Raw genomic sequence first — 22,903 nt, forward strand, 5'->3', positions numbered from 1 at the left:
TGCCAGCCGTTTGCCTTTTTTTCCCTCTCAAGTGAATTCAAAAAGTGAAATGTGCAAAAAAAAAAAAAAAGAAGATGTATGGGAAAGGATTTCCAGAATTAAACTCAAGTTTCTAGGAGGACCAATATGGAGTTTTCCATCTGCTGAGTACCCTTCTGAAGACTCTCATTAGCTGAATGCTGGAGGCTGAATGCCAATGCTGTCCACTTCTTTCTCATTCTGGCTGCTGAAGAGCCAGGCGCTCCATCTCTGTCCATAGTCTAGCTTTCAAGCAGTAGAGAGCTGGGGAGCTTAGGCCTATCTCCTCCCTTCCTAGCCCAGCCCTGGCTCCCTGCCTGGACAAAGGTTCTTGCCAAATTTTCTTACTCTCATACAAATTTTTGATTTTGCGGACAGGATATTTTCAGCTGGAAAATTATTCTGATGGAGAATGCCCAAGCAACTCCATGTATTATGTCCGTCATGTAGTCCCCTGGCATCTACTACACCATTTTAAAGAAAGCCAGTGTGTAGGGAGTGAAGAAACAGGTTAGTTACATGCGTCTGATCAAGAATTGCAATGCATTTACTCTTTAAAAGATCAACTTTTTGCATAACCTGCACAAATGGTGGCAACTGTTGATGCTTCTGGATCATGGTGTATGCATGAGGGCCACCCAGACCTTTGATGCATATGTCTGGGTAGGAGTTTTTGGAGGAGTGGTGGCTGCCCAGACCTTCCATCCTCCCACTGAGATAGGCCCCAAAGACCAGACTTTGTTTGGCGCCTCCATGGCAGTAGGTATATAAGTGTCATAGAAAGGCATAAAGAAGTAGGGCTGAACGAGACCTCTAGCGTGGTGTTTCTCAACCACTGGGTCGCATCCCAAAAGTGGGTTGCAAGAATATATGAAAGGGTTGTGAACAAACTTAAAAATGGATTCTCCTTTAGAGGAGAAAAACATGGGAAACTGTGGCTTTTCCCTTGCAGGCTGGCAGAGTTCCAGGCTACAAGGGGCTGCTTGGGGCCCCCCATACCTCACCCTCACCCCTTGGGGCTAGGGCAGTGGGTTGGGAGTGAGGGGCACTGGGTTGGGACTGGTCACTGATGTTTACGAATAGGTCCTGGTACAAAAAGAGGTTGACAGCCACTGCTTTAGAGGCCATCTAGTCCAGTGTTTCTTAACCAGTGGGACGAGTCCCACCGGTGGGACTCGTGGTTCGTGTAGGCGGGACTTCAACTCATTGCCCGATTTGAAAAAATCAAAATTGTTTGCACAATTATAGCAATAACCATAAAAATATACTTCTTGGGAAGAGTGAGATTTTGTTTTCGTCATAGTGGGAACAGAGTTTTTTGATGATGGGACTTAAGGTGCAAAAGGCTGAGAACCACAGATCTAGTCCAACCCCTTGCCTGAGGTCCCATACAACCATAATTTAAACTCGACATGAGACTACCCTGAACCCTGACATAGCATAGACCTAAGGCCAGGACCTGCCAGAGGTAAAGCAAGGAAACCACAGCAGCCAGTCCTGTTTCTATAAAATGCCACTCTGCACTCTAGAGGTCCTGGGTAGAGAAGCTTGTGTGTCCTTTTCTCTCTTATTATAAGAAGTATATCAGCTACAGACAGGACTACATGCATAATGTGTCTTTTTAAATAAGGTGGCTGGTGTGTGTATACTCATTAGCTTCACATTCATATGCAATGTTCCATACTTGAGTGGCAAATGTCTGTATTGAGGATCAGAAGAGAGTCATGAAAAATGGATGGTTAGTGGCTATTAAGAAGTGAAAAAACCTGCAGTTAATCTTCAGCAAATGCAATGTACGTAAGATGATTATGCAAAAATGTTAATTTTTATGACTAAATCCCACTTTAGGGAGAAAAAAAGCCTTTAATACTCTGGCTAAAGAGTCTAGTCACACCAGATTAGCATTGTTGTACATTAATAATAAAAATAGCTGGGTCTGATTAGTGCCATGTAAAGTTTCCTGAATGGGAGATATAGCTCTTTTGAATTAAACAGTTTGAATATCAGCTGAGGATTCCCAAAGAATAATTTGTATTAAAAAGTTAAGACCTTCACTACTTTACTAAAGAAAAATCTATCACTGGTGCAGGAATTGCATAGTATTCATTTAATACCATGAAAAGGAAGGAACTTCACAGACCACAGGGTATAATAAAGGAACATCTAAAATTGATTTTCATTAAGTAGATTACTTCTGTTTTCCTCCTGAACAGGAAAATCTTTCTCTGATCTCCGACACTTTCTGAGCTCCAGCTGCCATTTTGAGTCACTGATTTATCACTAGCATAATACACACTTTTCTACCTATAGACATACTTCAGTGGGAGTTGTATCTGTGTGTTGATCACTGTGGTCAGAAGTAATTAAAGGTAGGGTCTAGAGTTGGTGGTTCCAGTCTCATCTTTGCCACAGCTTTACTGGACCTTGAGAGACCATTTAGTCTCTTGATTAGTGTCCCCATCTGTAAAATGGGCATATAGAAGCACACAGTTGCAAGGCTTAACTGTTAACTGCTTATTAACTGTTCTAAGATCCTCTCTGTGGTGCCGCAGGCTACTGTGAGCACGCCGTACTTCTGTTGCATCTCTGCACCGTTCAGGGTCAGTTCAGTACGTTTGTGACTATTCCAAGCCCTGACCAGTTTGGGGCCATGCTATCTGAAGGGCTGCTGCTTACACGGTCTGAAGTTAAAATCTGCCAAGAGACCCTTGCTTTCAGCTTTTGGGGTTAAATATTCCATGACAAACAGGAGAGCTTTCTCTTATGAATCCCTTGCGGAGGGAATTTAGTTGCCTGGAGTATCTGCCGAAGTCTGAGTCTACCTAGAGTCAGGATTGCTTTCATTTGATTTAGCTCCTGTATGATTATTGGGGGAGGACCGTTCAATTTGATTTTATTTGTGGGCAAAAACTCTAGCTTTTAATTGCATCCGCTATAACCAGCAATCGTTTATCGTTTCCAGATGCATGCTGCAAGTAACTGCCTACTTGCTACACTGTGCTCTGTACCTCTTGCATAATAACACTGGAGCAACAAATTGATTCATCTAATGGAATAATTTAGAGGCAACGCACTCTGAATGTGGCAGGTTAATTGTGCAAGTCTCAAAGCTGTAAAGTTGTCAAGATAAATTTTGGGGAAACATCCTAAAAATGACCAAAAATATGGGATGTCTTTGTGTAATTATGGGACATCTTTGTGATCAGGTCTTCCTGGTCGATATATAGAAAGTAATAACTCATTCAAAACTTAACTTGATCTGTACCAGCTTCTTTTTGGAGACCAAAATATTTGGATGGTGTATTCAGGGTTTTATTGAGTGAGCTCTACACTTAAATCAGGACTCTGACTTTTTGTGCGTGGTCTGGTTGATGCCATGCAGACAGACATACTCTTTATAACTCTGCGCGTGCAATCATATACATGGTAGTGTAGGGTACAATGTCAACGGGCAAAGCAAATGAATTGCCAGTCTAATGTTTGGAAGTCATAAGCGAAGCTGCGGGCGGGGGCAAGGGGGAATGGGTCAGAGGGATAGAGATGGAAGACTGGATAGGCTACCAAAATCTTAATTTACTGTCTGGGATTTCTCACTTCATACTGCTTTAGCTACCAATGTTCAGATCTGCATGAGTCCTTTCAAGGTTGGGAATTCAGTGGGAGTTATAGGTGCTCAGCAGCAGTCCCCAGGAGAGTCCCCAGCCACAATTTGGCCCCTGTCTCCTGTATTCATTTAGGTGTGTGACAGGTAGCCTGTGAGGCAGGGATGCCAGGTGCACTTGAATGTCTCTGGAGCTTGTGCTAGTCTGGCCACTGAAGTTTCCTTGCTGGCTCGATGCTTTATAATTAGCATTTCTTCCCACCCGGGGGATTCACTGTGAAGTTTCCAGGGCTCTCACTAAAATTTGTTCAGCTATTACCATCATACCCACAAACCCCTAAATGTCAAATGCCATGGATATTTGAGGGAAAAAACAAGAAGAGCATGGAATTAATGGTTCCTGTGTATCCTGACAATGAAAGTCTGTTCTACCTAGATTGAATGTTTGCTGTCCTTGGATGTCAGGGATTCACCTCTAGTTCAGCTTTTTAGTTGGTTAATTCTCTGCAACTTCTATATAACTTCAGCTTCCACGTCATAAAGGCCGAGAGAATATGTATGTCTACTGCTACCTTTGCTGCTCCTTCCCTTTGGAGCTCTTCTTTAATTCGGGCTTTCTCCAGAGAGGAAGAAAGTGTTCAAATATCCCTGGAACTTTTTATGGGGCTGAAGTAGACCATGTGTTTGTCCAAGTCGCATTGTTTGTCCTGCGTTACCTGAGCTGATCCCCTGGCCTTTCTGTAGCCTTGGATCCCAAAGGTGTGTAAATTGATGTGATGTTACAGAAGCAGCTGACTTCAACCCCACCTTTGGGACAGGGAGGATCTGTGAGAAGACTGTCCACGACCTTTCAATAAACCCAGTCACTCCGTCTCCAGCTGTGCTGGATTCCTGTACTATAAACATTACTCATATGGCACATAGTATTTTGGAGAGCTTTATGTCAAGTTTTCACTCTCAATCTGTCCAACATCCTATTTCTTTTATTTTTGCAGAAGCATGACCTTGATATTTAGATATTTCCCTATGCTCGAGCAGTCTGGCTTAAAAATTTCCTGGGCCCCTTGCAAATTGGAAAAGGTAACTTTCATAGCTCAACCCCTTGAGGCTTTCTCTAGTCCACCTAAGTTTCTCTGCTTGGTCAAAAATAGATCTGTGTACCCAGCTCACTCCAAAAACTAGTGCTATGGATAAAGATTTAGAAGTGATGCAATACTCCACCATTTAAATAGTCCCTTCTGGGTTCTTTGTCTTGGTTGTGATTAGCAATGCTGGTTTAAATGCAACATGAAGACCAGCCACTTATTTTTAAATGTATCTGCTGCATGCTTGTCTTCAATTCAAGCATGGAGAAATAGATGTTGCTGACACAGTTTAGGAAAAGTGACACCTTTACTTTGCCATTCCTAAGGAATCTTGCTGAAATGTTTCAGTTATAGGTACATGTATAAAAATAACCCAAACTTCCTTCACTAAATATATCTCTGGACATTTTTATTTCACATTTTAAATGCTTTCCAACTGTCCTGTTTTAAAGGAGGCACTATCTGTAATTAAGCAAAGCAGTGGAAAATGTACAGAGCAAATTCTGCATCACAATTATTTTGTCATCTTATTGCATATTTTCCCTGTATATCTTTTCCTTTAAAAAGTGTCTCTGCTTGAAACTTGGTCCGGTGATGAGACTATTGGTTAGTGTATGAATCTTCTATCTGGGGGAATTATAAATCGGTCTAGTGAGTGCTTGATTCCAAAGAATTTCTCTTCTGTACAATGGGGTGACATTATGAGAAAGTCAAAGGCCACTCGGCAGCGACACCTTGGCAAGATGGATTTTATTCCTGCCTTTTTCACTGACTTTTACCTTAATCTAGCAAACACGTGTGAGCATATGCCAACAGGTAGACACATTTTCCAAGAGCCTTGTTAGCTCATAGCTTTTTGTGGTTCCAAATGTATGTCTGATCTTCTCATGTGTCTCTATTCCTAGACGGCAGATTTGGATCCCAACCAGCTAGCAATACAACTGCATGCTACACCCAGCTCAAGATGTTGCAGCTTCTGTTTTGGCAGGGTTTCCATATGGCGGTATGGGCCAGTGCTCCCAAGGAAAGCACTGTCTGTGTAAAAGATGAAAAGGATTGTTCTGTGCACTCAAGCCAACATTGAGCCAACCTGGAGAATTCTCCTTGGACCATGCACTTTGGAGTTGGCTGCTTGCTCTTAAAAAATGGCGCTGTTCTGCTGATCATTACAACATGGCCTTTGGTGCATTTCTTGAAATGCAGGCTTGCTTATGGTCATGACAGAAGGAGTGAAGTTACTAGCTCAAGCCGTGATGAAACAATTTAAGAGCTCTGTGTTTGGGACCCCACCATCTTCCCTTGAGTGTGTAAGAAAAGCCAACATCATGTCTGTGTATTTCTGCTTCTTTAGCAGTAAAGATTTCAGCACTTTCCACTGTGCTGTTCTAGTGGTGTATTTCACATGAGGATTGTTTAACATCCTGAGATTGTGAATTTCCCAGTCCACAAGTGGATGAAAATCTTTTTATTTGATATGACAGATACCTAATTGTACAAATCATTACAGCCACCCGGACAGGCACCTTGTTTATTCTCTAGTAGTCATTAATTATAATTGGAATTAATATTCTCTTAGACGTTTCTTGGAGAGGTAAGAATAATGTCATCTGTAGCAAGCTATGAACAAACGTCAGGAGCTGGTCCAGCAGCACAGGGAATATCTCTATATACCACATTCAAAAGTGACCTTAGCGCACCTGCCAGTGTGGGCAGGGAAATGTCTCTGAGATGTTTGTAGTCTCTGGAAATTATTAATGGCCAATTTTAGTCCATTCTGAACACCTCTGCATGGACAGCACCTCTTAACCCATAGTCCAGTGTCAGCACCAACCTTGGATGTCTGGCAGTCCCCACCCCCAGCTACATGCACAAGGCTTGCACTTCCAATCACTTAAGTACATTTTGATCTGCCAGCATTTCCAATTCTATCAGCACTTTGTATGAAATGAGTGTGCTTCATAAAGCATCAGAGTGAACTCAAGAAAATCAATAAGCAATCTGTGTGATAATTAATTAGGGTGCCAGAATGAATTACTGTTTCTTCCCCTCCTGATTGGGGTCAGAGTCGCATTTGATTTGGGAAGTTGTCTGTTTTTCAATTATAGTTTGTTCTTTCTTTTGATGTGACCAGAATGAAAGACTGGCAAACAAAGTCATGTTGTACAAACCTGTCAGTCATGGGAAGTTGACAGTGCCAGGTTCTGTGTTGTGACAAAGCCATTGCTGTGGCAGCACATATAAAAGAAAGGTTACCTCTGATCGTCTTTTTACAGTGGGGAGATAGTATGAAGTCAGGCAGAAGGCAGGGTAGATTTGTACAGGATAATGACCCAACCCATCTAACCAATCTAAGTGTGCGGTGCCTAGGCTGTTTGGTGGTACACCATGAATTGTGGCTTTGCCACTGGCCCTTAGCATAAGTGGGCATGAACTTAATAGTCCTTCAGAAGTGCTGCATGGACCTTTGACTGTCATAGTCATACAGTGCCCAGGAGCAGATTCGTTCCTTTCTGGCCCTGGAGAATAAATACAGAAGACATTTTAATTTGCTTGATTTCCTTAATTTCCTCTGTTAGGCTTTAGGGCCATGTCTCAGTGCACTGTTTCGGCTGTTTATCTGCCTGTACCCGTGTCCACCAGCAATTTGGCATGAACACTTGCTCCACCGAAGTCAAAGGGAGTTTTCACATATTTAAATTACCAGAGTTATTTGAATCTAAGTTGAGTTCTTTTTCTCCAATCAGTATGGGAAGGAAAGCCTGTAGTCTTACATTCATGTGCTAAGTGGAGGTAATAGCAGACAGCTGCTACGGCTTTGACTGGCTCTGAGTTTCTGCCTCCATCCTGTCCCCTTCCCCTGCCCTTGTACTTGGCTCAGGCTGGGGTCCCTCCTGGGCATGGAGCACATGGAAACTGTTCCCTGCCTGGCAGGTCAGCAGTGTGGATAATGCTGCATGGCCGACAGGGGCTACGGTACAACGTGCTGTGCTCTGGAAGGGAACAGAATCTGAGCATCATGTAATGGGGGGGAGAGGTAAAGGGGCAGAGATTGTGGGGACTGAGTGGGGAGGGGAGGCTGTCGGGACCTGGAGTGGAAGAAGGAAGGCTGCTGGGGGAAGAAGTCAGTTTTCCCTGCTGTAGCAGTGGGGGTGAGAGGGTGGGAAGGGGAGGCAGAGAGAGGGACAAATTTAAGACAACCCTACAATTATTAGATTCTGTACCTGGAAAATTATGACTGATGTATTCATTTTCCATATATAGAATGCAGTTGTTGGGGGTCAATTTAGATTTGCGTAAATATTTGCCACAGTGATCTCAAAGTAGCCACAGAATTGGTCCTGTGCTTTCTCTCTGCTTTTCTTGCCTCGCCTCAACTGCAGATAACAGATATTCTTCAGAAATCAGTTCCATGCTTCACTGTCCATTGGGAAGCTACCACTAGCTTGCCAGCACTCTCCTCCTCCAAAACGGGTTTTCCTCTGAAGGCAAAGCAACTCTGGGCATATTGTCAAACTTCTAGCAGAACTTCCTATCCCTATCTCCTTTCCTTTGTCATGCAGAAGACTAGCTACACTAGCTAGACTAATGATCTCTCTCTATGAGTATGCCAGGTAATGAGATAATGCCTGCTTAACTTTCCCAAGGAGCTGCAAGAGCACCAGTTCCCTCTTTCCTACCAACAAATTGGCGTATATCAGCAAAATGAATGTCACAAAACCTCTCTACCAGTCCTCTAATGATAACAAATAACAGGCTTTTTATGGGATGGTAGATCAGACAAAAGCATTGGGTACCTCAGAAATATGTGCATTTAATGAGGAGCACTGGGTTGAGATGACAAGCGAACCTATGCTGACCTTGACTAGCATATGCAATCACTTAGTAATTTTAAGGCTGAGTAAAGAAAATTAGGTAACACTGATACTTTCATTAAAATTTTAAAAAATCATGAAATGCGGGATTTTTTTTCCTTCCTCCCTTCTCCCCCATGCAGTTCACAGACTTATCTGTTTATATACAAGAACAAGTAGCAGTGGTCTCAAGTTACATCAAGGAAAACTTAGGTTGGATATTAGAAACATTTTCTCACAAAGAGGGTGGTGAAGCCCTGGACTGGGTTACCTAGAGAGGTGGTGGACTGTCCACCCTTGGAGGTTTTTAAGACCTGGCTCAAGAAAGCTCCGGCTGGGATGATGTAGTTGAGGCAGGTCTTGCTTTGAGCAGGAGTTGGACTAGATGTGACCTCCTGAGGTCCCTTCCAACCCTCATTTTCTATGTTTCTGTGATTTATTTTTTTCCAGGTGATGCTTAAAATTATTTCTGCCTTTAGCTTTCAACTTTGGGAAAGCAGAGTGCATTTTTCTTTGATATCATTACTGGCAGATTTTTTCAGTAGAACTGCCAGGGCAACTCTACTTAAATTATTTTTCCTTACTAAAAGTCTAAGTACTTTTGCAAAATACTGGATACCTGCAACATATGTTAAGGAGGTTTAGCACTTCCCAGAAACAGGTCATAGTTACTCCACAACAGTTTGGATCAGAAAAAGTGTACTAGGAATTTTGAGACGCTCGTAGTATTTTTTTGAAGCAACAGGAACATCCTGAAGTAAATTATTCCTAATAAGCTGATAATATCATTAATTTACCTACTTTAGGTCAGTAGCTGTGCATCTTACCATGATATCTGAACACACACGTTGAAAAATTATTTTCAAGAATAGGACTTGCATACTTGATGTTGTTGGAGCCCAACTTGATTAGTATCTGATTAACATGGATCAATCAACGGCTGACCTAATAGCCCGGTCCAATGGGGGTGATTTTTGGCCCCTCCCACATTTGGCGAACTAGCTAGATATAGCCATCACTGCCTTACTAGCCCAGTGACTTGGCCTGTGCTTTGGCTTATTAATGAAACTTACAAACAAGGGAAAATGAACTGAAACGAATAAAAGGTTTATTAAAACACCGATAAGTTTCAACAGCAATGACGGGAGAAGAAAGGTAACACAAGCAAACAGATCTTAACCTACTGAATCCTAACAGCCTAATGTGCTTCCTAACAACAACAAATTCCTAATAACAATCTTAACAATCCTAGTGAATACACGAATGTATGCGTGGCAGGAGTGTCCTAGGTGAATTTCACCCGGCACTAAAGGAGCCAGGTTCCCTATCCCTTCATGCCCTAAGGAGATGGGTAGTACTTGCACAGGAGTGGCGTGAGCCAGTACTTCTGTGCAAGGCACACCCGGGGGGAGAAGTATGGGGAGCTGACTCAAAACAACCCTCAGCTGCAGCTCACCAGAGGTGAGGATGGAGTTATACTGGAGTTAAATAGTGGTGTGGACCTCCGCTAGATTGTCCCATTCGACAGCTTCTACTCAGCTTCCTCTCTGTGGCTGGTCAGGTCCCACAGGACACAGTGTAGGCCAAGCAATGGCACCAGATGATCACAAGGCGCACCACCACACCAGTCATCCACACAACCACTTCCACCACCTCCATGCATAAACTCCACACTTTCCTTCTCTCCTACCCTCAAGCAACTACTATTCCCCCCTCTCCTACATGCTCCTAGCACATCACTACTGCACACGCACACGTTACCACACTCACCACCCACACACACTCACCCACTCACTCACCAACATGTGTCCATCAGCAAAAATCTTTATAAGGGTGTCCACACGGCCCTGAGGTTTGCACTGGGTACTATTTTTCAGTGACTTCCAGATACTACTGCACGTGCTCTTAGTCTAGAGGTCAAGGAAGATTTATTTTCTGACCTACTTAAGACACGCATGCGTGTGAGGCCATATAGAGGCTAGGTGATGACACCATGGACTCAGAACCATTTTGGCTCCAACAAGATAAGCCTTAGTGTGTCTGTGAGGGAGAGAGGAAGATTTTATTGTTTCTCTCTAATTCCCCCTATGAACAGACAAATCAATTGATAAAGAAGTTGCAAGTCTCCTGATCATAGTCAGCTTTTTACGAAATCTGTTTTAAATGGTGGGCTTGGTGTCACCAATAGAAAAGCAATTTAAAAATTGTTTTCCATGAGCCTGGCCCTAATCTAACTTTTCTGAGGCATTCTATCTTGTTTAATAGATTGCATCTTGGAAAACTGTATTTATTATCCACCAGACTGATTCTAAGTTGACTGCATACACACTCAGGGGGAAAAAAGACACGAACATACTTTATAATTTTGGTGCAAGTATATTTCAAGTTTGGTTGTTAAAGGGAGCTAGTGGCTTCTAATTTTTGGTAATCCTTACTGATCTACCTGTTCCACAGTTGAACCCTGAAGATGCACATACTTTTTCAAGCATATGTTGCCTGTTCAAACCAAACTAAATTGGTGCTCTATTTATAACACATCATTTGGCAGTGGGTTTTAATTAGAAGAATATTTTGGATGAATGCATTTACTTGCAGCTTCCAAGCTGAGGCTAGAGTATAGTTGCTCCTTCATTTCTCTGAGAATCCCTCAAGTATATAGAATATAGCAAAAAATACAATGACTATTTATAAAACACCTTTCAAAGCCAGACTTTTTTCATCCAACCTCCATTAGGGAGCTTCAGTAGTTGTTTAAGTAAATTGTATTTGTCAGAGGTTGACTGGGAGGCACTAGGGCTTAAATGAATGCCACTTTATTTTAGAAACAGTAGATCCAGGAATTGCTCACTTTCTTCAAATGAAGAACCAGAAGGTGAAAAACCCAGGAAAGACTATGAAGTGCAATTTGTGTCATAAAACACCATATTTTCTCACAAGTTACCATATTCCCTTGCTTATAACGAGCACTCCAATTCCCAGCCGGTGACTTGTGGGGGAAAGGTTATTGTATGCAAGGAAATACGGTACCACAGTACACCAATTAAAGTCATTAGAAATGGCTGTAGTAAACACTACAGCTGTTCTAAGCAGTGATAGATTAATTATCTTGCAGTTGGCTTGTCAATAATACTGCATTAAGAAAATGATTTGAACTCTGGAATGTAGAAATTGAGCAGAATGACTTCGCGCACACTTCAGTAATGTCTGGAAAATGAGTGAGTATATTCAGACTCTGATCAGTTCTAGGATGAACTAGGTGACTGCAATTCTGTCCACATCCGAACCCTAAAAATAATGGATATGGGATAGTTTGCCATGTTTTATGACAACTTCAATATTCATTATATCTGTGTCATCACAAACATCTCTGTGGCTGAATCTGGAGTAATCTGAATGTAATGTATTTGGGCTTTGACCTAAATTATGGACATCACTGAAAAATCCCATTGGCTTTGACTCAGAATCAGAGGGTTAGCTTCATAAAGAAACTCCCAGAGGAAATGTGTCAGAACTGGATTCATTTTTTCCTAACTTGGGTCATTGACACGGTTCAGTTGGGAATCTAGGGCTCAGGTGAGCTGATATTAACCCTACAAGGACATCGTGGTGGGAGAACTGGAAGTATTAAGTAGGTCCCTGAGAAAGGAGAAGTGAGCATCGGGACATGCTGGTGATAGGGTTTTTTAAGCCACCTGCGTACTCCCATTTGGCTGATCTGACTTCATGCAAACAATTATTGATGCTTGATTTTAGAAGAGTTTTCTCTCCATCTGGGTTGGTCGGCATTTGGGGGACAACAACACACAAATTGCTAAACTGGGTCAGGTCAGTGGCCCGTGTACTTGAGAGTCCTCTGAATGTAGCCAATGCCAGATGCTTCCCAGGAAGGGGCCAGAAACCTCATAGTAAGCAAATGCCTCCTGTGATGTTCTCGTTCCAGTCCCCATCATTAGAGATTGTGTTAAGCCCTGAAACGCAAAGTTTTTCTCTCCCTTCCACTATTCTTATTGTTGGCATTAGCTGCTAGAACTGTTGTTTACTTATTCTTAATCGTCCTTCTTGTGATTCTTTTGTTATAATCGTAATACAGGCAATTAGTGTTAATGCAACATTAATGCTAACATCCCAGCCATTCAAAGAATCTCCAGTTAAAGAAATTAAGCGTGTTCACTTGGCTACATTGTGCAGTGGGTATGTCGTATGGTGCACATTAATAACAATAATGCATTAAGGCTGAAACTCCAAGAAAACATAAATAGAAAAATGCTGCATTTGTGCAGTGTGGCATTGCCCTTATTCAGGCAGTACATTTTTGGGGAATCTGCTGATGTTTAAGAATATGATTTCTCAGTCCAGCACTAGTACTATTTCATTGTATTTCATGTCCTAGATTTCACGATAGGAAGAACCCAAAGCCTAAAATGGTCGTAGAAAAATAATTGAGCTTTATATTTGAGAAGAATGGTGAGTTACAAGATCAGCAGGTTTTGTCGGCAAAGAGTGTAAATTCCTTGATTCAAGCTCTCTGTTGAAGTCTTCGCTGGGCAAGCTTATTAGTAGCTGTAGAGATATGGACTGGATTATCCATTAAGGCTGGGTCCAGACGAGCGCAGCCATGTGGTATGTGGTGCTGCAGACACATCTGCAATGCCGTATGCCACATGTTCAGTTTTTCTCTGCACTGCAGGGGAGCAGCATGGAGTGGTTTTTTGACCTCTGGATATCCAGGGGTCATAAAAACTAGTGGGAAAAAACCCCTAATAGTACATGTGGTGGCAGCATATGCCACCCAAAGATGAACCCTGGCCAGCTGGAGCTGCACTCTGCTGCTGGCCAGTTTCTGCATGGCAGGATTGCCGCTGCTGCAGCCCCAGGCTCCCTAGTAAGGCTGCTGGGGCCAGCCCAGTGCTGTCCTCAGCCTCCTCTATCCCACCCAGGGTAACTTGTCACATAACAGAGTGTACCTGGCACAACCTTTCCCTGGAGAGAACTAACCGCCGCTATTTGTCACCAGGGAACCAAACGTCCATGCATGTCTGGATGTGGCCTAAGTGTCCTTGGAAGTTTCTTTTTTTGGAGCTTGCAAGCTTGGCCTACTTCAGCCTCACTTACAACCAGCATCTAAAGATAATTTTTATCTTACCTGTCTTTTATAATCCACAGATCACAGCTTTATAATCAGTACAGCCTAGACTTTAATAAAAGTGAAGAAAATGTTATTTTTATTACCAGCATTTGGATCCGTGTTTTGTTTCTAAGAACTCCTGGCTGACATGGGTTTAGCCTTGTGTTGATCCAGCAGTGAGAACATTTGTTTGTTCCATCCAGTATGTGCGATCAGAGAGACATCTCTCAGACATCTCTACTGCTTTTTTGGCCCTGTGAAGGGCCTGGTCTTGGTGCATCTGATGTTAGCTACTTCAGTGGGAGTGAATAAGAACAGAATACAAAGTCAGAGGTGTGGTGACAACACACATTTTAGATTCAGCTTTTCTAGAGGACTTGAGGGCTAGGGACAGGCATTATACAAAAACTGGTTTAAGTAATCAGAAACTGGCTTAAACCTGTAACAGAACAGATGTTCAGTGCACATAAACCAGTTTGAAAATGGCTGAAACCAGTTTGAGACAAACCTGGCTAAATGTAGTATCAGACTTAATTGATTTGGGTCAAACCAGTTTATGCAGTGTCTGTCCCAGACTCCTCCCTAGTTTAAGTTAAATTGGAATCTTCCAGCATCCCAATTGCTTTCCAGCTCTGGGCAGGGCTCTGCTGTTTGCTCCAGCCCATCAGTGCTGGCCCCTCTGCTGCCTGGCTGCAGCTTCAGCAGAGACTGCAGGTACAGGGCATCTGCTTGGCTTCCTCCTGCTTCCCCCCACCCCTCTGCACATGCAAGGATTCCTCCCTCCCCTCTGCTTTATGCAGATACCTCTCAGCATTGCTAGCATACCCCATCTGGCTATGGTCTGTGCTGTGGGAAACGGGACAAAGGACAGTGGCTTAGGGCTCTTTGGAGCTAATCAAGAGGTAGCTGGTAATGTCCCTCCCTCCCTTCTTTGGAACAAGTTGTTTAAGAAGAGCCTGGACTAATGAGAGATCCTTTTGTTCTGATAATGGGGTGATAAATGCTCTGTGCTGTGTAACTAAATCCCTACTGGCTATCTCTTGCTGACCAGTGAGGGAGGGACCCCTCCCTAATCAGAGTATCCTTCTGATGCCTTGCCACGTCCCTGCCTCCGCTCAGCATTATGGAAGGGAAGGGAAGGCTGCTCTAGCACCCACTGTCTTCTAGCCTGAGCCACAGCAGGCATGTGGTTGCATTTTTTCAGTCCAGAGGGGAAGTCTGAACGATTACAAACTGATTCAGCCTAGGCCAGTTAGAGTAACTTGCAACGATTGAATCAATTCAGGCTCAGACTTTTTGAATATCTGTCCCTAGCCAAGGTTCTTGTAAATCATTTTCATCTACAAGGGTCTAGTTAGGACAGGTTAATCTTTGCATCCACCTAGGCCCATTTACACAAAGAGCAGTAAATAAAGTGAACTAACTGCAGGGGTGTATTGTATTAATCAGGCCAAATCACTCTGAGTTTTGAGATGAGATTTGAAGCTTAGAAAGACAGTCCTTCAGTTAGCAATATATCTACTCTGCCACTTAGATTCTTACTATTCCTAATGGGGGCTGAACTAAACATCAAAAATAAGTTGTTTTTTTTTTTTATACTAACAACTCTTCAAAAGAAGCCTGACTTTCATAAGAGGCATTGGGTCATTTCCTTGTGTAGTCTGAAGCTGTGCATTGGGAGTACATTGTTTGGGCACTGAAAACTGATTTAAGAAAAAAACATCTCTGTCTATGGAATAAAAAAAAATCAAAGTTGGCCTCCTTTTACACCCTTTATGTACTCTACTCCTTGGAGAATGAAACCATAGCTTTTTTAATGTAATTTAAATATATCCTCTGTTGTTCCCATCTTGGTTTTTACTCTAGTTTTAAAAATTAATTGAATATGTTTAAAAGAACTGCACTACCCCCTGATCTTGCAAAGACTTATGAATGTGTTTAACTTGTTGCACCATGAGGAGTTCCATTGATTTCAGAGGTGTGAGGTGCATGTGTGAGTCTTTGCATCATCAGATCTTAAATACAAGTTGTGCAATGTGATGTGCATGGGAGAAAAAATACACTGCAGGCTCTGGATTTAGTCATTATCTAATGCTGTTAGATAATTAGTCTGTTTGGAAACATATCTAAAACTATTAATACTACTACATCCTCCAGTGACTATATGAATTTTTTATTATATAGGTTATTCCATGCAAATTAATGTAGCAATGTTTTTTCTTTCCTGGAAAAATCAAGGAGGGTAGCCATATAAATTCAGTCTACTCTGCTGACCGCTTTCTTGAATGACATAAATTAATGGTTAGCCTATAAGTGTCAGGTTATACACGAACAGGAAGAAATTATGGCATGTAAGTAGAATACCATCTATCCAAACTCCTCAGGTTGTGTCAGATAGCATTGCAGCTTTTGATGCTTGCTTTGCACTGATCTAATACCCAGGAGCCACCATAAGTTAGGGGAAGAAAGCGCTGTCTGAAGTATAGTTATTTGCGACGTGAACTTTTCTGCATGCATGATAATGCTGAAGTTGTAGAATTCTTCCCACATTTTTTCCAAGAACTCTATTACTCCAGCAACCTAAGACAAGTTAAATTAGTCTGTGGACAATTTAACTACAGGAATCTCTGCCTGCAAGCAAATCATTAATTTTGCTTAAGCTGACTCTATTACAAATGTCAGGGATGACCCACGTTTCAAGTCTAGCTGGAAAAATTCGGTTTCAAATGAGGCTGTCTATTGATTATACATTTCTTTCCTTATCAAAAATATACCTTCAGGTTTTATTGAACTGTTTATAGATTTTTCTAAAGATCATTTTAGATGCATTGAAGATATTTTTGTGAGCAGCCGTTACCTAAAGAAAATCTGTTGTCTGTCTCTCTTGGTATATATAACCACATATCTAAATACGAGTGGGCAGATAGATATATATTGCATATTTAAACATCTACATTGAGAATGTAACAGTTGTAGCTTTAAGGACTACAGTAGTGCACTTAGGGGTTTGGCACTGAATTTCAACTCTGCACCTGTGCTTGTATGCAACAGTATAGTAATGTAGTCGACTGTCTTCTGTGTCTTTTATGCATTGTTCACGGCCTTCACGCATACAGTATCTAAGCTTCAGGGCCTGCACTGTTAAACCTGAAAGCCTAAAGTTAAATATAGAAATCCATATTCAAGTACATACAGAGGTGTGGTCTGTTTTTCAGAGGTACTCAATACTTAAGCTAAATTATTATCATAACTCATATCAAAGGTAGGAACATCCCAGGCCAAGACTTATGGAGAGCATGTATGACCTCAGTCTTCTCTGTTCTAGCAGCACAAATAACCTCATATTTCATGCCCTTCATACCTTTTTCCTCTCTGTCACAAAGGTTGCTGCACTGGAAAATAATTCCAATGTCTTAAATTGTCAGCTTTAATGATATATGCAATTATTTAAAGTAGAGAGAAGCATTTGTTTCATGTATTGCTTGTATTAAAAGGGCCATCACTGTGTTGAAATGTAACTTGGTTATTAAATATTCTTGCAGTGATGATTCTGTTCAGCTCCAAATCCATTCAGGGTAAAGGGACTAGTTCTAAATCTTTTCTTCTTCATCGACTTTTTATTTTAGGCCATCTAAAAGTTCACCGTCTAGCTTCCAGTCTCAATAAGAATCACTGCTTGTTGACAGTGCACTTTTAGGAAAACTCTTTTTTCACTGCTTTTGTGGAGTAATTACAGAACAATTTAAGGAAGAGTTCTCTTTCTAGATTACATTTGTCTCCAGAGAGTAATTGTGTGTGTGGTGGTATCTTCTTGAAGCTGTATTTGCAATCATTTTAGGACTTGCAGCTCAATGAAAGCTTACTGGTGTCGTGTTTCATTAATGTGTGTCTATAGCACATCTTTCATATCAAAACGTCGCTGTGCAAAACCATGGTATGATGGAAATAGGTATGTCTTTTTAAAGGCAAATGCAAATGAGAAATCACTTTCCCTTGGTTTTATAAATCAAAGTTTGATAATCCTATTATTTTTGTAGTGTTTTTGTGCGCCAACTAGCATGGTAGAACAAAATGATTTTATGATAATATTAAATACTGACTATTAGCCATAAAATATGTATGCCTTAGCATAAGCATATCCTAGAGAATTTGAAATATGAATATAATTTTGTGACTGAGTAGAGCAATCAGTTTTTGTTCTTACATTTTTTATGGTAAAGGGCTTTGTAGGGTGGGCATTTTCAATGGGACTTAGCCACTCAACCCTTGAGCTCTTTGAAAATCCCAGCCATAATCATTCTAGACCAGGGGTAGACAAAGGCCAGCCTGTGTGTCAGATTGGGCCTGCAACAAACTCCGTTTCCCAGCAGCCTCTCCCCACGTCGCTGCTGCCAGTTTCCATGGAGACCCCAGCAGCAGCGGGGCCATGACAGTGCAGGGCCAGGGTTTCCATGGAGACCGGCCCCAGCAGCGCTGGCAGGGTGCTCAGCTGTGTGGGGAGCTGCTCCAGGGCTGGGATCTTACGGCAGTGACTGTGGTTTGGAGCCAGGGCAGAGCTGTAACCCACGGCCCACCCACCCCAGGTGAGGGATGCAGACAGCAAGATCACAACTCTGCCTCAGCTCTGGACCACATTGTCACTGCTGCAAGATCCCATCCCGGACTGCAATGGAAACTAGGTGCAGGGACACGGGTAGGGGCTGCTGGGAAACAGAGGCTGGCCACTGGCTGGATCCACTGTTTTGCCCACCCCTGTTCTAGACTCTTCCCTTTAAGCCCCTCAACATGATTAACTGCAATAGTAAGTCATTCAGTCCTGACAAAACTCTCAGTTAAAAACCCTAGACATAGAACAAAGCCCCAAACTTTGAATGCAAGGACCTTCAAATATATTGGGTCACATTAGGCTCCAAAACTAGTACAGACATGGCCAAAGTCACAGCAGATCTACCGTTCTTGGTAGATGTGCGCCTGAGAAGTTGCTGTATTTGGGTTGAACCCAGAGCTGGCAGTAATTCACCCTTGGGTCCAAAAGCAGTGCTTTATTTCAACTCAAGTGTGGATTGTTACGTCCTATCCCTGCTTACAGCATTTTCAAAAATCAGCTTTTAGATTATGTAGCTTTGTGGGATGGAATTGGGAATTCCTGATAATCTTGAGGGAGTACAAGTTGTGGTTAGTTGGTGCCATATCAACTTTAAGGCCTAAATATATTCTCCATTAAAAGGCAACTCCAGCCTCAAAAAGATTCCACAGATACCATTTTGGACTTGCAAATGGCGTAGCCAAAGTGATTTATGCCTTGTCAGGATGAATCAAGAGTGAGCCCTTTTGAGTTTCTTCTCCATAATAATATATGAAGGTTTTGTACAGATCTAGCTGAGATGGAGAGAATATTAAAATCCTGGCTTACATGCACTAAGAAAGTGATGAGGCCATGCTTTTAACTAGATCCCAGTGAGACTGAGGGGAGAGCCTTGTTAGGAACTGGTTTGCTCATGAGAACATGAACATTGGTAATTCATGCTTTACCTAGCCTTCGGCGTTTTCCTTTCCTCCCTCTCTTCATTTCCTTTCCTTGCTCACTGTTCTGTTATGAATTCTACCTACTTGTGATTGCTCTCTGTAGCAGAACTGTGTTTGCTCCAGATTCAAATCATATTACTTACTGGATGCTGTCTTGGTCCATAATGGGTGCTGAAGGCAACACATTCTGGGCTCTCATCTGTGGAGTTTGCTCCACGCCACATCTGTAAATACTTGAAACAAAATATAATTATCTGTAGACAGGTTGCAAAAACATCTGAGGGGAATGCACCTCCTAGGCAATTTGCCTAATGAAGGTCATTTCCTATATAGAAATCAGCTGATGAACCATTCACTGCCATTCATTTATTTTAAGTAGGATTACAAATTTAAGCGGTTGAGTTAAAGACCAATAAATCTTAGGTTATCGTAGCAGTTTGCTAAAACATTTGGTATTTAAATTCCAGGTGAGTGAAAACTTTTTAAAAGCTTTTTTAATGGGATGACATCATTCGCTGTCTTTTCCCCCTCTTGATATTCTGTTCAAATTGAATTTCCCTTTATTAAAGACAAAGACTATTGTTAAAGCCAACTGAAGTGGGGGTGTCAAAGATACAGTGTGCAGTGACATTTCACCCACCCCTCAGGACTGTTGAATGGGCTGGGAATCCTTTTTCGAAGTTTCCCCAGAACATGTTAAATTTTTTTTTTTTACCAGCTTTCCATTGATATCATTCTTGTTGTCCTAAGACAGCAAAATATTTAAACACTTTAAGCATGTGGATAGTCCTGAATGGATTTAAGCAATGCTTTTGGAGTGAGTTTTTTCCCCCCAAGATGGTGTTTCATAGACTCTTTTATCATTTCTGTTACCTAAATTTCACTCTCATGCTCCATGCCTCTAAGGCTTAAATTGTTCATCAGTGATGCATATGATACAGATGTGGATGTGGTGAGCAGATTTGTAGTAAAGGTATATCATCCCTTGAGGTTTTGAATGAATTAGATCAGCTGTCTCCAGGAGTTTTCCTCTGAGCCAAGTTTCTAAACTGTTTCTCGCCAAGTTGAGCCAAAGGCGCACCATGATAAAGGACCTTTCCAGGTTGTTCAGATTTGGAAAACCATATAAGTCCTACAAACCAAGGGAATGTGTCTACACAATGCAACATAGCACTGTATAGAGACTCCTCAAATGAAGGCATAACTTGTTTAGGTGGCGAGTTCTTCTAAAATGGTTATAGTACCTAAACTGACTTGGACACTGCTGCATGGCAATGAATTGTGTTGTGGCAGCACACCTTAAAAGAGATTTTTTTTTTGTTTTATTCTGCAAAATACAGAGCCTATGTGCACTAGACCAGCATGACTTTGTTCATCTCTGTGCAATCATAAAGTAGCTCAAGGGACCTGAGACAATTACCGTTGCAAACAGTGAAACTGGACACGTACTGGTGTTTGGAAAAAGAGCTTGTACAACATATCAGATCTTAATTCCACCCTTCTTTAAACATTAAAGTGAATGTGCATTGTTTGTATTTGGTGCAAAACCTCGACCTATTCACATACAGGTAAAAATCAGTCAATTACTGAGATGCACATACTGAAGATCAAGTACAACCAAATGAGGCTTTGCTGAATTTCTGTGGAAAAGAAGTTACTGAATAAAATTCTACAGTACATACCAACTCCATATGCTGTCTTAGTAATGCTATAATTAAGCCAAAGAGTCATGTCAGAATGGCCTTTTCCATCTGCTCTGTGATCTGTTCAGGGACCAATTCAAGAAGGATGACAGCTGACCTCAAAAAAAAAGATACTTTCTGTTAATGTACAGTCTAAGAAAGCTGATGCCTAGATATATTTCACCTTCCTTCAGAAATGCATATGAATCGTTTTCCATGAAATTGGGTAAACCAGACCTTTGGGTTTTCCAGTAACCAGGCATATTTTTATGCTCCTTGTTTCCTGAAATGCTTCTCAATATCCAAGAAGCAGGTGACTTGATGGTTTATAAAAATATGCCCTTCCATTTTATTTCCAGTGACTATTACAATGGCAACAGTTTAAAATAGCAGTTTACTCCGTTTTTCTTGCTTGCAATAGATCTCACCAAAAACAAACTTGTGATTACTAATAAAGCCTCAAATGTTCGGTATAAATAATTGACATGTAAGACACGAGACACTCAGCCTGTATTTATGATACTAATTGATTTCATTTATTTTGCCTCCCCTGTGCATTTCTCACTGTCAGTCTTGCCATTATCTTAATGTTGTTGTTTCCAATAACACTCAGAAAAGTCATTTTAGAGGCAGGGGGTCTTTGAGCACAGATGCATCAGGTGTGAAGCTTACTTTCCTCAGAGACAATCAAATTGGCGAAAGGAAACCCCATGGAACGTCACAGCTGAAAAACTAGGGTTTGTCCATCTGTTTGCATCTATGTTACCTTGTGAAAGTCTGCTTAATGCTTAGTCCCAAGAGTGTCTATATTCACACGGCACTGGCATATTTTTTGTTGCAACTGGGTAATGTGAAAAATGTTAATGCTTGAAATCAGTGCTATCTTTAGGCAGGTCATTATCTTTTTAAGCAGAAGGATAATGGGACCTGTTTGCCAATATGGGTGATTGGTCGTAGTCAGGCTTCACGTGGAGCATTTTTTAAAGGTAGAGCATCTGCTCTTTTAGATCAAGAGGAAAAATAACTATCTGGAGCCACAAACCACAAAATAAGCTACAGAGCTGAGAAACCAACCCTGGATGTTAGAGGCAAACGTCCCCGAGTTTCAACTACCTTCAGATCTACATTTGACCTCTGCATCTGTTAATTCTTTTGCTGGATCTTTGGCCGGGATAAATCCAGGTAGCTCCGGTGAAGCTGCTTGCCCACTTTATTTTAAATGTGTTGCGTCCAAATATCCTCCAAATCTGGGTGAGTCTGGATCTGGATCTGAACTTTAATGGCTATGGCAAATCTCAGCCTTTTCCTCTCCTATAGGACTGGAAATAGGACGATGGCTGCTTCCCTGTAGACACTGATTTTTAGAGCAAGATCCCTGATGGTCTGGAAGAAGACAAAAAGGAGGTCTTAGTCAATGTATCCAGGCAACTAATTCCTTTGGTGTGTAGAGTGAGCATATCGATACAATTGAAGTATTGGTGCTCGCTCCTACCCTGGGGGTCTTCAAAAGGAGGCTAGACAGTCACCTAGTCGGGGTCGTTTGACCCCAGCATCCTTTCCTGCACATGGCAGGGGACCGGACTTGATGATCTGCTCAGGTCCTTTCTGACCCCACCAACTATGAAACTATTACTTAATTGATCATGTACTGCAGCTATTGATGCATTAATTTTGGTTGGTGAGCTGAAATTCCTAAATACTGATTACCCTCTGAAGAAAAACCTCAGTCATGACTTTGCCTGTGACTTACCAAAAATGTTAACGATATGCCCAACTTCAAACACTTCCTGAAAGACTTTGCCGCAGCAGGGTCGCTCACAACGTTCACACAACTTCAGAGTTTCATGCATGTCCTCAGCATCACGCGATACGACACCATTTCTCTTTTGGTACCTCCAGCATGTGGCATAAACTGATTTCCAGGTCCCCTGTAACTTCCTCTTCTCCAAACTTTTGGCTTGCTTTCTTCCAGTTACTGTGGCAAAGACTCTACGTACTGTTAATCTTAATCTGTA

At 41.8% G+C, this 22,903-nt stretch overlaps 1 protein-coding gene and 1 long non-coding RNA gene across 2 annotated transcripts in view; one reads left to right on the top strand and one right to left on the bottom strand.

Moving 5' to 3' along the window:
- IL1RAPL2 (interleukin 1 receptor accessory protein like 2) overlaps positions 1-22,903 on the top strand; it is a 529,065-nt gene that overhangs the window by 221,557 nt on the left and 284,605 nt on the right. The window lies entirely within an intron of this gene.
- LOC109313603 lies at positions 6,216-20,996 on the bottom strand. Its single transcript, XR_002102095.1, has 3 exons — positions 20,889-20,996; positions 19,350-19,439; positions 6,216-7,220 (listed from the first exon to the last, which is right to left on the bottom strand). It is a non-coding gene; the product is annotated as an uncharacterized LOC109313603 (long non-coding RNA).

This window comes from Crocodylus porosus, unplaced genomic scaffold (assembly GCF_001723895.1).
Source record: "Crocodylus porosus isolate Cpor-Errol unplaced genomic scaffold, CroPor_comp1, whole genome shotgun sequence".
NCBI lineage: Eukaryota > Metazoa > Chordata > Crocodylia > Crocodylidae > Crocodylus > Crocodylus porosus.